Here is a 17,395-nt window from a genome sequence, read left to right on the forward strand (position 1 = left end):
CTGTAAGTGGATATTTGGAACTCTTTGAGGCATTCTTTGGAAACGGGAATTTCTTCACCTAAAAGCTAGACAGAAGCATTCTCTGAAACTGCTTTGTTAAGTTTGCATTCAACTCACAGAATATAACATTGCTTTTGATAGAGCAGTTTTGAAATACTCTTTTTGCAGATTCTGCAAGTGTTCTTTCGGAGAGCTTTCAGGCCTATGGTGGAAAAGGAAACATCTTCATATTAAAACAAGACAGAAGCATTTTCAGAAAATTCTTTCTCAAATGTGCATTCCACTCACGGAGATCAAAATTCCTCGTTAGACTAGTTTTGAAACACTGTTTTTGCAGAATTTGCATGTGTTCTTTTGGAGCGCTTTAAGGCCTATGGTTGAAAAGGAAATATCTTCACATTAAAATTAGACAGAAGCATTCTCAGAAACTTCCTTTTGATGTGTGCATTCATCTCACACAGTTCAACATTCTTTTTGATAGAGCAGTTTTGAAACAGTGTTTTTTCAGAATCTGGACGTGGATATTTGGAGTTCTTTGCGGCCTTCTTTGGAAACGGGAATTTCTTCGCATACACATTAGACGGAAGCATTCTCTGAAACTGCTTTGTGATGTGTGCACTCAACACACAGAGTTGAACCTTTCTGTTGTTAGACCAGTTTTGAAACACTATTGTGTAGAATCTGCAAGTGTTCATACGGAGCACTTTGAGGCCTATGGTGGAAAAGGAAATAACTTCACATAAAAACTGGAGAGAAGCATTCTCAGAAACTCCTTTCTGATGTGTGCATTCAACTCACGGATTTGAAACTTTCTATTGATAGAGCAGTTTTGATACAGTCTTTTTGCAGAATCTGCAAGTGAATGTTCGGGGTTGTTTGAGACCTTCGTAGGAAACGGGAATTTCTTCACCTAAAACTAGACAGAAGGGTTCTCTGAAACTGCTTTGTGATGTTTGCATTCAACTCACTGAGTAGAACATTTCTTTTGATAGAGCAGTTTTGAAACACTCTTTTTACAGAACCTGCAACTGTTCTTTCGGAGCGCTTTGAGGCGTATGGTGGAAAAGGAAATGTCTTCACATAAAAACTAGACAGAGGCATTCTCAGAAACTTCTTTATAATGTGTTCATTCAACTCACAGAGTTGAACCTTGTATTCACAGAGCAGTTTTGAAACAGTCTTTTTGCAGAATCTGCAAGTGGATTTTTAGAGATTTTTGAGGCTTTTTTTGGAAACGGGAATATCTTCACTTAAAATATAGATAGAATCATTCTCAGAAATTTCTTTAAGATGTGTGCATTCAGCCCACAGAGTTGAACATTGTTTTTGATAGAGCAGATTTGAAACAGTCTTTTTACAGAATCTGTGAGTGTATATTTGGAACTCTTAGAGGCATGCTTTGGAAACGGGAATTACTTCACATAAAAACTAGACAGAAGCATTCTCTGAAACTGCTTTGTCATGTGTGCATTCAACTCACAGAGATGAACATTTCTGTTGCTGGATCAGTTTTGACACACACTTTTTGTGGAATGTGCAAGTGTTCATTCGGAGCACTTTGAGGCTTATGGTTTAACAGGAAATATCATCACATAAAAACTGGGCAAAAGCATTCTCAGAAACTTCTTTATGATGTGTGCATTCAACTCACAGTGTTGAACCTTTCTATTATTAGAGCAGTTTTGAAACACTCTTTTTGTAGATTCTGCAAGTGTTCATACGGAGAGCTTTGATGTCTATGGTGGAAAAGGAAATATCTTCACATAAAAACAAGACGGCAGAAGTCTCAGAAACTTCTTTCTGATGTGTGCATTCAACTCACAGTGTTAAACCTTTCTATAGATAGAGCAGTTTTGAAACACTCTTTTTGTAGAATCGGCAAGAGTTCATTCAGAGCGCTTTGAGCCCTGTAGTTGAATACGAAATATCTTCACATGAAAATTAGTCGGAAGCGTTCTCAGAAACTGATTTAATATATGTGCATTCAACACAGAGGTTTGAACATTCCTTTTGATAGGGCAGTTATGAAACTCTGTTTTTGCAGAATCTGCAAGTGGATGTTTGGAGTTCTTGGAGGCCTTCGTTGGAAAGGGGAATTTCTTCACATACAAACTAGACAGAAGCATTCTCTGAAACTGATTTGTGGTGTGTGCACCCAACTCACATATTTGAACATTTCTTTTGTTAGAGCAGCTTTGAAGCACTATTGTGAAGAACGTGCAAGGATTCATTCAGAGCGCTTAGAGGCCTGTGGTGGAAAAGGAAATATCTTCACTTAAAAACTAGACAGAATCATTCTCAGAAATTTCTTTATGATTTGTGCATTCAACTCACATAGTTGAACCTTTCTGTTGCTGGATTAGTTTTGAAACACTCTTTTTGTGGAATGTGCAAGTGTTCATTCGGAGCAATTTGAAGTTTATGGTGGAAGAGGAAATATCCTCACATAAAAAGTGGGCAGAAGCATTCTCAGAAACTTCTTTATGATGTGTGCATTCAACTCACAGAGTTGAACCTTTCTGTTGATAGAGCAGTTTTCAAACAGTGTTTTTGCAGAATCTGCAGGTGAATGTTTGGAGCTCTTTGAGACCTTCTTTGGAATTGGGAATTTCTTCACCTGAAAACTAGACAGAAGCATTCTCTGAAACTCATTTGTGATGTTTGCATTGAAATCACAGAACAGAACATTTCTTCTGATAGAGCAGTTTTGAAACACTCTTTTTGCAGATTCTGCAAGTGTTCCTTCGGAGGGCTTTGAGGCCTATGGTGGAAAAGGAAATATCTTCACCTTAAAACTAGACAGAAGCATTTTCAGAAACTTCTTTCTGATGTGTGCATTCCACACACAGAGTTGAACTTTCCTTTTGATAGAGCAGTTTTGAAACAGTGGTTTTGCAGGATCTGCAAGTGGATATTTTTAGCTATTTGAGGCCTTCTTTGGAAACGGGTCTTCTTCACATAAAAACTCGACAGAAGCATTCTCTGAAACTGCTTTGTGATCTTTGCATTCATCTCACAGAGTTGCACCTTTCTTTTGATAGAGTAGTTTTGAAACACTTTTTGTAGAATCGGCAAGTGTTCATTCAGAGCTGTTTGAGCCCTAAATTGGAATAGGAATATCTTCACAAGAAAACTAGACAGAAGCTTTCTCAGAAACTGATTTAAGATGTGTGCATTCATCTCAGAGGGTTGAACATTCCTTTTTTTACGGCATTTATGAAACTTTGTTTTTGCAGAATCTGCAAGTGGATATTTTGAACTCTTTGTGGCCTTCGATGGAAACGGAAATTTCTTCACATGCAAACTGTAGAGAAGCATTTCCTGAAACTGCTTTGTGATGTGTGCGCTCAACTCACAGAGTTGAACGTTTCTCTGGTTAGAGCAGTTTTGAAACACTACTGTGTGCAACCTGTAAGTATTCATTGGGAGCGATTTGAGGCCTATGGTGGAAAAAGAAATAACTTCACGTAAATACTAGGCAGAAGCATTCTCAGAAACTTCTTTAAGATGTGTGCATTCAACTCACAAAGTTGAACGTTCCTTTGGATAGAGCAGTTTTGAAGCAGTCTCTTCCACAATCTGCAAGTGGATATTTGGAGCCCTTTGAGGCCTTCTTTGGAAAAGGGACTTTCTTCACAAAAAAACTAGACAGAAGCATTCTCTGAAACTGCTTTGTGATTTTTGCATTCAACACACACAGTTGCACTTTTGTTTTGATAGAGGAGTTTTGAAACACTCTTTTTGTAGAATCAGCAAGTGTTCATTCAGAGCGCTTTGAGCCCTATAGTTGAATATGAAATATCTTCACATGAAAACTAGTCAGAAGCATTCTCAGAAACTGATTTAAGATATGTGCATTCAACACAGAGTTTTGAACATTCCTTTTGATAGGGCAGTTATGAAACTATCTTTTTGCAGAATCTGCAAGTGGATATTTGGAGCTCTTTGTGGCCTTCGTTGGAAAAGGGAATTTCTTCACATACAAACTAGACAGAAGCATTCTCTGCAACTGCTTTGTGATGTGTGCACTCAACCCACAGAGTTGAAAGTTTCTTTTGTTATAGCAGGTTTGAAACACTGCTGTGTAGAACCTGCAAGTATTCATAAGTAACGCTTTGAGGCCTGTGGTGGAAAAGGAAATATCTTCACATAAAAACTAGACAGAAGCATTGTCTGAAACTTCTTTATGATTTGTGCATTCAACTCACAGATTTCAACCTTCCTATTCATAGACCACTTTTGAGAGAGGCTTTTTGCAGATTCTGCAAGTGGATTTTTGGAGCTCTTTCAGGCTTTCGTTGGAAACGGCAATATCTTCGCATAAAATCTAGACAGAAGTATTCTCAGAAATTTCTTTAAGATGTGTGCATTCAACTCACAGAGTTGAACCTTGCTTTTGATAGCGCACTTTTGGAACAGTGTTTTTACAGAATCTGTAAGTGGATATTCGGAACTCTTTGAGGCAATCGTTGGAAACCGGAATTTCTTCACATAAAAACTAGACAGAAGCATTCTCTGAAACTGCTTTGTCATGTATGCATTCATCTCACAGAGTTGAACCTTTCTGTTGCTGGAGCAGTTTTAAAACACTCTTTTTGTGGAATGTGCAACTGTTAATTCGGAGCGCTTTGAGGCTTACGGTGGAAGAGGAAATATCATCACATAAAAACTGGGCAGAAGCATTCTCAGAAACTACTTTATGATGTGTGCATTCAACACACAGAGTTGAACCTTTCTATTGATGGAGGAGTTTTGAAATAGTCTTTTTGCAGAATCTGCAAATGAATGTTTGTAGCTCTTCGAGACCTTCGTTTTAAACTGGAATTTCTTCACCTAAAAAATAGACAGAAGCGTTCTCTGAAACTGCTTGGTGATGTTTGCATTCAACTCACACAGCTGCACCATTCTTTTGATAGAGCAGTTTTGAAACACTGTTTTTGTAGAATCGGCAATTGTTCATTCAGACCACTTTGAGCTCTATAGTGGTATTCAATATATCTTCACATGAAAACTAGATAGAAGCATTCTCAGAAACTGATTTAAGATGTATGCATTCAATTCACAGGGTTGAACATTCGTTTTGATAGGGCCGTTATGAGAGTCTGTTTTTGAAGTATCCGCAAGTGGATATTTGGAGCTCTTTTAGGCCTTCGTTGGAAACGGGTATTTCTTCACAAACAAACTAGACAGAAGTATTTTCTGAAACTGCTTTGTGATGTGTGCACTCAGCTCACAGAGTTGAACCTTTCTCTTGTTAAAGCAGTTTTGAAACACTATTAAGTAGAATCTGCAAGTATTCATTCTGAGTGCCTTGAGGACTGTGATGGAAAAGGAATTATCTTCACTTAAAAACTAGACAGAAGCATTCTCAGGAACATATTTATGATGTGTTCATTCAACTCACAGAGTTGAAACTTTCCGTTGCTGGAATAGTTTTGAAACACTCTTTTTGTGGAATGTGAAAGTGTTCATTTGCAGCGCTTTGTGGCTTATGGTAGAAGAGGAAATATCGTCACATAAAAACTGGGCAGAAGCATTCTAAGAATCTTCTTTATGATGTGTGCATTCAACTTACAGAGTTGAACCTTTCTATTGATAGAGCAATTATGAAACATTCTTTTTGCGGAAACTTCAAGTGAATGTTTAGACCTCGTTGAGACCTTCATTGGAAACGGGAATTTCTTCACCTAAAAAATGACAGAAGCATTGTCTGAAACTGCTTTGTAATATTTGCATTCAACCCCCGGAGTAAAACATATGTTTTGATAGAGCAGTTTTGAAACACTCTTTTTGCAGAATCTGCAAGTGTTCTTTCTGGGCGCTTTGAGGCCTATGGTGGAAAAGGGAATATTTTCACATTAAAACTGGACAGAAGCATTCTCAGAAACCAATTTCTGATGTGTACATTCCACTCACAGAGTTGAACCTTCCTTTTCATAGAGCAGTTTTGAAACAGTGTTTTGAAGAATCTGTAAGTGGATATTTGGAGCTCTTTGAGGCCTTCTTTGGGAATGGGACTTTGTTCACATAAAAACTCGACAGAAGCATTCTCTGAAACTGCTCTGTGATGTTTGCATTCAACTCAGAGAGTTGCACCTTACTTTTGATAGAGCAGTTCTGAGACACTCTTTTTGTAGAATCGGCAAGTGTTCATTCAGAGAGCTTTGAGCCCTATATTAGAATACGAAATATCTTCACATGAAAACTAGACAGTAGCATTCTCAGAAACTCCATTCTGTTGTGTGCATTCAACTCACAGGGTAGAAAATTCCTTTTGACAGGGCAGTTATGAAAGTCTGTTTTTGCAGAATCTGCAAGTGGATTTATGGCGCTCCTTGAGGTCTTTGTTGGAAAGGGGAATTTCTTCACATACAAACTAGAAAGAATTCTCTGAAACTGCTTTGTGATGTGTGCACTCAACTCACAGAGTTGAACATTTGTCTGGTTAGAGCAGTTTAGAAACACTATTGTGTAGATTCTGCAAGTGTTCATACAGAGCGCTTTGAGGCCTGTGCTGGAAAAGGTAATATCTTCACATAAAAACTAGACAGAAGCATTCTCAGAGACTTCTTTATCATGTGTGCATTCAACTCACAGAGTTGAACATTCCAATTGATAGAGCAGTTTTGAAACCGTCTTCTTGCAGAATCTGCAAGTGGATTTTTGGAGCTCTTTGAGTCTTTCGTTGGAGATGAGAATATCTTCACATAAAATCTAGACAGAAGTATTCTTAGAAATTTCTTTAAGATGTGTGCATTCACCTCAAAGAGTTGAACTTTCTTTTGATAGAGCAGCTTTGAAACAGTGTTTTTGCAGAATCTGGAAGTGGATATTTGAAGCTCTTTTAGGACTTCTTTGGAAACGGGAATTTCTTCACATACAAACTAGACAGGAGAAGTCTCTGAAACTGCTTTGTCATGTGTGCACTCAACTCACAGAGTTGAAACTTTCTGTTGTTAGAGCAGTTTTGAGACACTCTTTTTGTAGAATTGGCAAGTGTTCATTCAGACTGCTTTGAGCCCTATAGTGGAATACGAGATAACTTCACATGAAAACTAGACAGAAGCATTCTCAGAAACTGCTTTAAGATGTGTGCATTCAACTATCAGAGATGAACATTCCTTTTGATAGGGCAGTTATGAAACCGTGTTTTTGCAGGATCTGCAAGTGGAAATTAAGAGCTCTTTGAGGTCTTCGTTGGAAAAGGGAATTTCTTCACATACAAACTATACAGAGGCATTTCCTGAAAGTGCTTTGTGATGTGTGCACTCAGCTCACTTACTTGAACCTTTCTCTTGTTAGAGCACTTTTGAAACGCTACTGTGTAGAATCTGCAACTGTTCATTCGGAGCGCTTTGAGGCCTATTGTGGAAAAGGAAATATCTTTATGATGTGTGCATTCAACCCACAGAGTTGAACCTTCCTAATGCTATAGCAGTTTTGAAACAGTCTTTTTGCAGAATCTGCAAGTGGATATTTTGAGCTCTTTGAGGACATCTTTGGAAACGGGACTTTCTTTACATAAAAACTAGACAGAAGCATTCTCTATAACTGCTTTGTGATGTTTGCATTCAATTCACACAGTTGCACCTTTCTTTTGATAGAACAGTTTTGAAACACCCTTTTTTTAGTATCAGCAAGTGTTCATTCAGAGCACTTTGAGACCTATAGTGGAATACGAAATACCTTCACATGAAAACTAGACAGAAGCATTCTCAGAAACTGATTTAAGATGTGTGCATTCAACTCACAGGGTTGAACATTCCTTTTGACAGGGCAGTTATGAATGTCTGTTTTTGTAGAATTTGCAAGTGGATATTTGGAGCTCTTTGAGGACTTCATTGGAAACGGGAATTTCTTTGCATACAAACTAGACAGAAGCATTTTCTGAAACTGCTTTATGATGTGTGCACTCAACTCACAGAGTTGAACCTTTCTCTTGTTAGAGCAGTTTTGAAACACTATTGTGTAGAACCTGCAAGTTTTCATTCGGAGCACTTTGAGGCCTATGGAGGAAAAGGGAATATCTTCACATAAAAACTAGACAGAAGCATTCTCAGAAACTTCTTTCCGGTTTGTGGTTTCAACTCACAGTGTTGAACCTTCTTTTTGATAGAGCAGTTTTCAAACAGTCTTTTTGAAGAATCTTCTAGTGGTTATTTCGAGCTCTTTGAGGTTTTTGTTGGAAACCACAATATCTTCACATAAAATCTAGACAGAAGTGTTCTCAGAAATTTCCTGAAGATGTGTGCATTGAACTCACAGATTTGAACCTTGCTTTTGACAGAGTAGTCTTGAAATATTGTTTTTGCAAAATCTAGAATTGAATATTTGGAGCTCTTTGAGGCCTTCGTTGGAAACGGGAAATTTTTCGCATACAAACTAGACAGAAGCATTCTCTGAAACTGCTTTATGATGTGTGCACTCAACTAAAGAGTTGAACATTTCTCTGGTTAGAGTAGTTTTGAATCACTGTTGTGTAGAATCTGCAAGTGTTCACACTAAGCGCTTTGAGGCCTGTGGTGGAAAAGGAAATATCTTCAAGTAAAAACTAGACAGAAGCTGTCTCAGAAACACCTTTCTGATGTGTGCATTCAACTCCCAGGGTTGAACCTTTCTTTTCATAGAGCAGTTTTGAAAGAGTGTTTTTGCAGGATCTGGTAGTGGATATTTCGAGCTCATTGAGTCCTCTGTTGGAAACGGGAATTTCTTCATATAAAAACTAGACAGAAGCATTCTCTGAAACTGCTTTGGGATGTGTGCAGTCAACTCACAGAGATGAACATTTCTCTTGTTAGAGCAGTTTTGAAAAAGTATTTTGTAGAGTCTGCAAGTGTTCATATGGAGCGCTTTGAGTCCTACAGTGGAATACGAAATACCTTCACGTGAAAACCAGACAGAAGCATTCTCAGAAACTGATTTAAGATGTGTGCATTCATCTAACAGAGTTGAACATTCCTTTCAACTGTTTGTGATGCGTGTTTTTGCAGTATCTGAAAGTGGATATTTTGAGGTCTTTGAAGCTTTTGTTGGAAAAGGGACTTTCTTCACATACAAACTATAGAGAAGCGTTTTCTGAAACTGCTTTGTGACGCGTGCACTCAACTCACAAATTTGAACGTTTCTCTTGTTAGAGCAGTTTTGAAACACTATTGTGTGGAATCTGCAAGTGTTCATTCAGAGCGCTTTGAGGCCTATGCTGGAAAAGGGAATATCTTCACTTTAAAACTGGGCAGAAGCATTCTCAGAAACTTCTTTCTGATGTGTGCATTCAACTCACAGAGTTGAAACTTCCTATTGATAGACCAGTTTTGAAACAGTATTTTTGCAGAATCTGCAAGTGGATTTTTGGAGCTCCTGGAGGCTTTCATTGGAAACGGAAATGTGTTCATATAACATCTGGACAGAAACATTTGCAGAAATTACTTTAAGATGTGTGCATTCAACTCACAGAGTTGAACCTTGTTTTTGATAGAGCAGTTTTGAAACAGTGTTTTCACAGTATCTCTAGGTGTATATTTGGAGCTCCTTGAGGCATTCGTTGGAAACGGGAACTTCCTCACATACAAACTAGACAGAAGCATTCTCAAAAACTTCTTTCTGATGTGTGTATTTAACTCACAGGGTTCAACCTTCCTTTTCATAGAGCAGTTTTGAAACTGTTTTTGCAGAATCTGGAAGTGGATATTTGGAGCTCTTTGAGGTCTTCTTTAGAAACAGGAAATTCTTCACATACAAACTAGACAGAAGCATTCTCTGAAACTGCTCTGTGATATGTGCACTCAAATCACAGAGGTGAAACTTTCTCTTGTTAGAGCAGTTTTGAAACACTATTGGGTAGAATCTGCAAGTGTTCATATGGAGCCCTTTGAGGCCTAAGGTGGAGAAGGAAATATCTTCACATAAAAACTAGACAGAAGCATTCCAGAAACTTCCTTAAGATGTGTGCATTCAACTCACAGAGTTGAACCTTCCTTTGGATAGAGCAGTTTTGAAACACTATTTTGTGGAATCTGCAACTGTTCATTCGGAGGGCTTCGTGGCCTATGGTGGAAAAGGAAATGTCTTCACATAAAAATTAGACGGAAGCATTCTCAGAAACTTCTTCCTGATGTGTGCATTCAACACACAGAGATGAACCTTCCTTTTGATAGGGCAGTTTTGAAACAGTCTTTTTGCAGAAACTGCAAGTGGATATTTGGAGTTCTTTGAGGCCTTCCTTAGAAAAGGGTCTTTCTTCATATAAAAACTAGACAGAAGCAATCTCTGAAACTGCTTTGTGATGTTTGCATCCAACTCACACATTTGCACATTTCTTTTGATAGAGCAGTTCTGAAGCAATCTTTTTGAAGAATCTGCAGGTGTTCCTTCAGAGCGCTTTGAGCCCTATATTGGAATACGAAATACCTTCAAATGAAAACCAGACAGAAGCATTCTCAGAAACTGATTTAAGATGTGCGCATTCAACTCACAGAGTCGAACATGTCTTTTGATAGGGCAGTTACGAAAATGTGTTTTTGCAGAATCTGCTAGTGGATATTTGGAGCTCTTTGAGGCCTTCGTTGGAAACGGGAATTTCTTCACATAAAAACTCGACAGAAGCATTCTCTGAAACTGCTTTGTGATGTTTGCAATCAACTCACATAGATGCACCTTTCTTTTGATAGAGCAGTTTTGAAACACTCTTTTTGCAGAATCTGCAAGTATTAAATTGGAGCGCTTTGAGGCCTGTGGTGGAAAATGAAATATCTTCGCACTAAACTAGACAGAAGCATTCTCAGAAACTTCTTTGTGATGTGCGCATTCAGTTCAGAGAGATGAACCTTCCTTTTCATAGAGCAGATTTGAAATAGTGTTTTTGCTGAATCTGGAAGCGGATATTTGGAGCTCTTTGAGGCATTCTTTGGAAACGGGACTTCCTTCACATACAAACTAGACAGAAGCATTCTCTAAAACTGCTTTGTGATGCGTGCGCTCAACTCACCGAGTTGACCTTTCTCTTGTTAGAGCAGTTTTTAAACACTATTGTGTAGAATTTGCAAGTGTTCATTCAGAGCGCTTTGAGGCCTATCGTGGAAAAGGAAATATCTTCACATTAAAACTAGACAGAAGCCTTCCCAGAAACATCTTTCTGATATGTGCTTTCAACTCACAGGGTTGAACCTTCCTTTTCATACAGCAGTATTGAGATGGTGTTTTTGCAGAATCTGGAAGTGGATATTTGGAGCTCTTTGAGACCTTCGTTTGAAAGGGGAATTTCTTCACAAACAAACTACACAGAAGCATTCTCTGAAACCTCTCTGTGATGTGTGCACTCAAATCACAAAGTTGAACCTTTCTCTTCTTTGAGCAGTTTTGAAACACTATTGTGTAGAATCTGCAAGTATTCATACGGAATGCTTTGAGGCATATTGTGGAAAAGGAAATATCTTCACATAAAAACCAAACAGAAGCATTCTCAGAAATTTCTTTAAGATGTGTGCATTCAACTCACAGAGTTGAACTTTCCTTTGGGTAGAGCAATTTTGAAACAGTCCCTTGCATAATCTGCAAGTGGATATTTGGAGCAATTTGAGGCCTTCTTTGGAAATGGGAACATCTTCACATAGAAAGTAGACAGAAACATTCTCTGAAACTGCTTTGCCATGTGTGCATTCAACTCACAGAGTTGAACCTTTCTTTTGGTAGAGCAGTTTTGAAACACTATTGTGTAGAATCTGCAACTGCTCAATCAGAGCGCTTTGAGGCCTATGGTGGAAAAGGAAATATTTTCACATTAAAACTAGACAGAAGCATTCTCAGAAACTTCTTTCTGATATGTGTATTCCACTCACAGAGTTGAAACATCCTTTTGATACAGTAGTTTTGAAACAGTCTTTTTTCAGGAACTGCAAGTGGATATTTGGTGCTCTTTGAGGTCTTCTTTGGAAACGGGATTTCTTCACATAAAAACTCGACAGAAGTATTCTCTGAAACTGCTTTGTCATGTGTGCATTCAACTCACAGAGTGGCACCTTTCTTTTGATAGAGCAGTTTTGAAACACTCTTTTTGTAGAATCGGCAAGTTTTCATTCAGAGCACTTTGAGCCCTATATTGGAATATGAAATATCTTCACAAGAGAACTATAAAGAAGCATTCTCAGAAACTGACTTAAGATGTGTGCATTCAACTCACAGGGTTGAATATTCCTTTTGATAGGGCAGTTTAGAAACTGTGCTTTGCAGAATCTGCAAGTGGATATTTTGAGCTCTTTGAGGCCTTTGTTGGAAAAGGGAATTTGTTCACATACAAATTAGCAGAAGCCCTCTCTGAAACTGCTGTGTGATTTTTACACTCAACTCACTGACTTCAACATTTCTCTTGTTCGAGCAGTTTTGAAACACTATTGTGTAGAATCTTCAACTGTTCATTCGGAGCGTTTTGAGGTCTATGGTGGAAAAAGAAATATCTTCACATAAAAAATAGACTGAAGCATTCTCAGAAACATCTTTCTGATGAGTGCATTCAACTCACAGAGTTGAACCTTCCTTTTGATAGAGCAATTTTCAAACAGTCTTTTTGCATATACTGCAAGTGGATATTTGGAGCTCTTTGAGGCCTTCTTAGGAAACGGGACTTCTTCACATAAAAACTAGACAGAAGCATTCTCTGAAACAGCTTTGTGATATTTGCATTCAACTCACACAGTAGCACCTTTCTTTTGATAGAGCAGTTTTGAAACACTCTTTTTGTAGAATCGGCAAGTGTTCATTCAGATAGCTTTGAGCTCTATAGTGGAATACGAAATATCTTCACATGAAAACTAGACAGAAGCATTCTCTGAAACTGCTTTAAGATGTGTGCATGCAACTAATAGACTTGAACATTCCCTTTGATACGGCCGTTATGAATCTGTTTTTGCAGAAACTGCAAGTGGATATTAGGAGCTCTTTGAGGCCTTCCTTTGATATGGGAATTTCTTCACCTAAAAACTATACAGAAGTATTCTCTGAAACTACTTTGTGATGTGTGCACTCAACTCACAGAGTTGAACCTTTCTCTTGTTAGAGCAGTTTTGAAAAACTATTGTGTAGAGTCTGTAAGTGTTCGTACAGAGCGCTTTGAGGCCTGCAGTGGAAAAGGAAATATCTTCATATAAAAACTAGACAGAAGCATTCTCAGAAACTTCTTTATGATGAGTGCATTCAACTCACAGTGTTGAACATTCCTCTTGCTGGAGCAGTTTTCAAACACTCTTTTTCTGGATTGTGCAAGTGTTCATTCGAAGCACTTTGAGGCTTAAGGGGTAAGAGGATTTGTCATCACATAAAAACTGGGCAGAATCATCCTCAGAAACTTCTTTATGATGTGTGCCTTCAACTCACAGAGTTGAACCTTTCTATTGATAGAGCAGTTTTGAAACACTCTTTTTGCAGAATCTTCAAGTGAATGTTTGGAGCTCTTTGAGACCTTCGTTGGAAACGGGAATATCTTCACCTAAAAGTTAGACAGAAGCATTCTCTCAAACTGCTTTGTGATGTTTGCTTTCAACTCACAGAGTAGAACATTTCTTTTGGTAGTGCAGTTTTTAAACATTCTTTTTGCAGGATCTGCAAGTGTCCATTCGGAGAGCTTTGAGGCCTACGGTGGAAAAGGAAATATCTTCACATTAAAACTAGACAGAAGCATTCTCAGAAACTTCTTTCTGATGTATGCATTCCGCTCACAGATTTGAACCTTCCTTTTGATAAAGCAGTTTTGAAACAGTCTTTTTGCAGAATCTGCAAGTGGAAATTTGGAGCTCTTTTAGGCCTTCGTTGGAAAAGGGAATTTCTTCAAATACAAACTAGACAGAAGCATTGTCTGAAACTGCTTTGTGATGTGTGCATTCAACTCACAGAGTTGAACCTTTCTCTTGTTAGAGCAGTTTTGAAACACTATTTTGTAAAATCCACAAGTGTTAATTCGGAGCACTTTGAGGCCTATGGTTTAAAAGGAAATATCTTCACATTAAAAATAGGCAGAAGCATTATCAGAAAGTTCATTCTGACCTGTGCATTCAACTCACAGGTTTGAAACTTCCTTTTCATACAGCAGTTTTGAAAGAGTGTTTTTGCAGAATATGGAAGTGGATATTTGGAGCTCTTTGAGGCCTTCATTGGAAAAGGGAATTTTTTCACATACAAACTAGTCACAAGCATTCTCTGAGACTTCTTTGTGATGTTTGCAGTCAACTCACAGAGTTGAAAGTTTCTTTTGTTAGAGCGCTTTTGAAATAATTTTGTGTAGAATCTGCAAGAATTCACTCAGAGCGCTTTGAGGCCTTTGGTGAAAAAGGAAATATCTTCACATAAAAGCTAGAGAGAAGCATTCTCAGAAACTTCTTAGAGATGTGTGCATTCAACTCACAGAGTTGGACCTTCCTTTGGTTAGAGCAGTTTTGAAACAGTCTCTTGCCTAATCTACAAGTGGATATTTGGAACTCTTTGAGGTGTTCTTTGGAAATGGGAATTTTTCACATACAAACTAGACAAAAGCATTCTCTGAAACTGCTTTGTGATGTGTGCATTCAACTCACAGAGTTGAACCTTGCTTTTCATAGACTAGTTTTGAAATAGTCTTTTTGCAGAATCTGAAAGTGGATATTTGGTGCTCTTTGAGGTCTTCTTTGGAAACAGGACTTTCGTCACATAAAAACTAGACAGAAACGTTCTCTGAAAGTGCTTTGTGATGTTTGCACTCAACTCGCACAGTTGCACCTTTGTTTTGATAGAGCAGTTTTGAAACACTCTTTTTGTAGAATAGGAAAGTGTTCATTCAGAGCGCTTTGAGCCCTATAGAGGAATACGAAATATCTTCACATGAAAACTAGACAGAAGCATTCTCAGAAACTGATTTAAGATATGTGCATTCAACTCACAGGTTTGAACATTCCTTTTGACGGGGCAGTTATGAAACTGTGATTTTTCGGAATTTGCAAGTGGATATTTGGAGCTCTTTGAGGCCTGTGTTGGAAACGGGATTTTCTTCACATACACACTAGACAGAAGCATTTTCTGAAACTGCTTTGTGATGTGTGCACTCAACACACAGAGTTGAACCTTTCTCTTGTTAGAGCAGTTTGGAAACACTATTGTGTAGAATCCGCAAGTGTCCATTCGGAGTGCTTTGAGGCCTATGGTGTAAAATGAAATATCTTTACATTAAAACTGGGCAGAACCATTCTCAGAAATTTCTATCTCATGTGTGCTTTCAACTCACAGGGTTGACTCTGTGAGGAGATTTGAAAGAGTTTTGAAAGAATCTGTGAAGTGTTTGAAAGAGTGTTTTTGCAGTATCTGGAAGTGGATATTTGCAGCTCTTTGATGCCTTCGTTGGAAACGGGAATTTAGTCACATACAAACTAGATAGAAGCATTCTCTGAAAGTACTTTGTGATGTGTGCACTCAACTCACAGAGTTGAACGTTTCTTTTGTTAGTGCTGTTTTGAAACACTATTGTGTAGAACCTGCAAGTATTCATCCAGAGCGCTTTGCAGCCTGTGGTGGAAAAGGAAATATCCTCACATAAAAACTAGACAGAAGCATTCTCAGAAACTTCTTTTTGATGTGTGCATTCAACTCACATAGTTGAACCTTCCTATTGATAGAGCACATTCGAGACAGTCTTTTTGCAGCATCTGCTAGTGGATATTTCGAGCTCTTTGAGGCTTTCATTGTAAACGGTAATATCAACACATAAAATATAGACAGAAGTATTCTCAGAAATTTCCTTAAGATGTGTGCATTCAACTCACAGAGTTGAAACTGGCTTTTGATAGAGCAGTCTCGAAACAGTGCTTTTCCAGAATCTGGAAGTAGATATTTGGAGCTCTTTGAGGCCTTTGATGGAAACGGGAATATCTTCATATAAAAACTGGACAGAAGCATTCTCAGAAACTTCTTTATGATGCATGCATTCAACTCACAGAGTTGAACCTATATATTGCTGGAGCCGTCTTGAAAGACTCTTTTTGTGGAAAGTGCAAGTGTTCATTCAGAGCGCTTTGAGGCTTACGGTGGAAGAGGAAATAACATAAAAACAGGGCTGAAGCATTTTCAGAAACTTCTTTACGATGTGAGCATTCAACTCACAGAATTGAACCTTTCTATTGATAGAGCAGTTTTGAAACAGTCTTCTTCCAGAATCTGCAAGTGAATGTTTGGATTTGTTTGAGACCTTCGTTGGAAACGGGAATTTCTTCACCTAAAAACTAGACAGAAGCATTCTCTGAAACTGCTTTGTGATGTTCGCATTCAACTCACGGAGTAGAACATTTCTTTTGATAGAGCAGTTTTGAAACACTCTTTTTGCAGAATCTGCAAGTGTTCTTTCCGAGAGCTTTGAGGCCTATTGTGGAAAACGAAATATCTTCACATTAAAACTAGACAGAAGCATTCTCAGAAACTTCTTTCTGATGTGTGCATTCCACTCACAGAGTTGAACCTTCCTTTTGATAGAGCAGTTTTGAAACTGTCTTTTTGCAGAATCTGCATGTGGATATTTGGAACTATTTGAGGACTTCTTTGGAAACGGCTCTTGTTCACAAAAATACCCGACAGAAGCATTCTCTGAAACAGCTTTGTGATATATGCATTCAACTCACAAAATTGCACCTTCCTTTTGATAGAGCAGTTTTGAAACACTCTTTTTGTAGAATCAGCAAGTGTTCACTCTGAGCGCTTTGAGCCCTATATTGGAATACGAAATATATTCACAACAAAACTAGACAGAAGCATTCTCAGAAACTTCTTTCTGGTAAGTGCATTCAACTCACAGGCTTGAACATTCCTTTGGATAGAGCAGTTTTGAAACAGTCTCTTGCACAGTCTACAAGTGGATATTTGGAGCTCTTTGAGGCCTTCTTTGGAAATGGGAACTTCTTCACATACAAACTAGACAGAAGCAATCTCTGAAACTGTTTTGTGATGTGTGCATTCAACTCACAGAGTTGAACCTTCCTATTGATTGAGCAGTTTGGAGACAGTCTTTTTGCAGTATATGAAAGTTGGTTTTTGGAGCTCTTTGAGGCTTTCGATGGAAACGGGAATATCTTCACATAAAATCTAGACAGAAGCATTCTCAGAAATTTCTTTAAGATGTGTGCCTTCAACTCACACAGTTGAACCTTGCTTTTGATAGAGCAGTTTTGAAAAAGTGTTTTTACCGTATCTGTAAATGGATATTTTGATCCCTTTGAGGCATTCGATGGAAACGGGAATTTCCTCACATAAAAACGAGACAGAATTCTCTGAAACTGCATTGTAATGTGTGCATTCAACTCATAGAGTAGAATCTTTCTGTTGCTGGAGCAGTTTTGAAAAACTCTTTTTGTGTAATGTGCAAATGTTAATTCGGTGCACTTTGAGGCTTACG

The sequence above is a fragment of the Pongo abelii genome, chromosome 1 (assembly GCF_028885655.2).
Source record: "Pongo abelii isolate AG06213 chromosome 1, NHGRI_mPonAbe1-v2.0_pri, whole genome shotgun sequence".
In the NCBI taxonomy this organism is placed as follows: Eukaryota; Metazoa; Chordata; class Mammalia; order Primates; family Hominidae; genus Pongo; species Pongo abelii.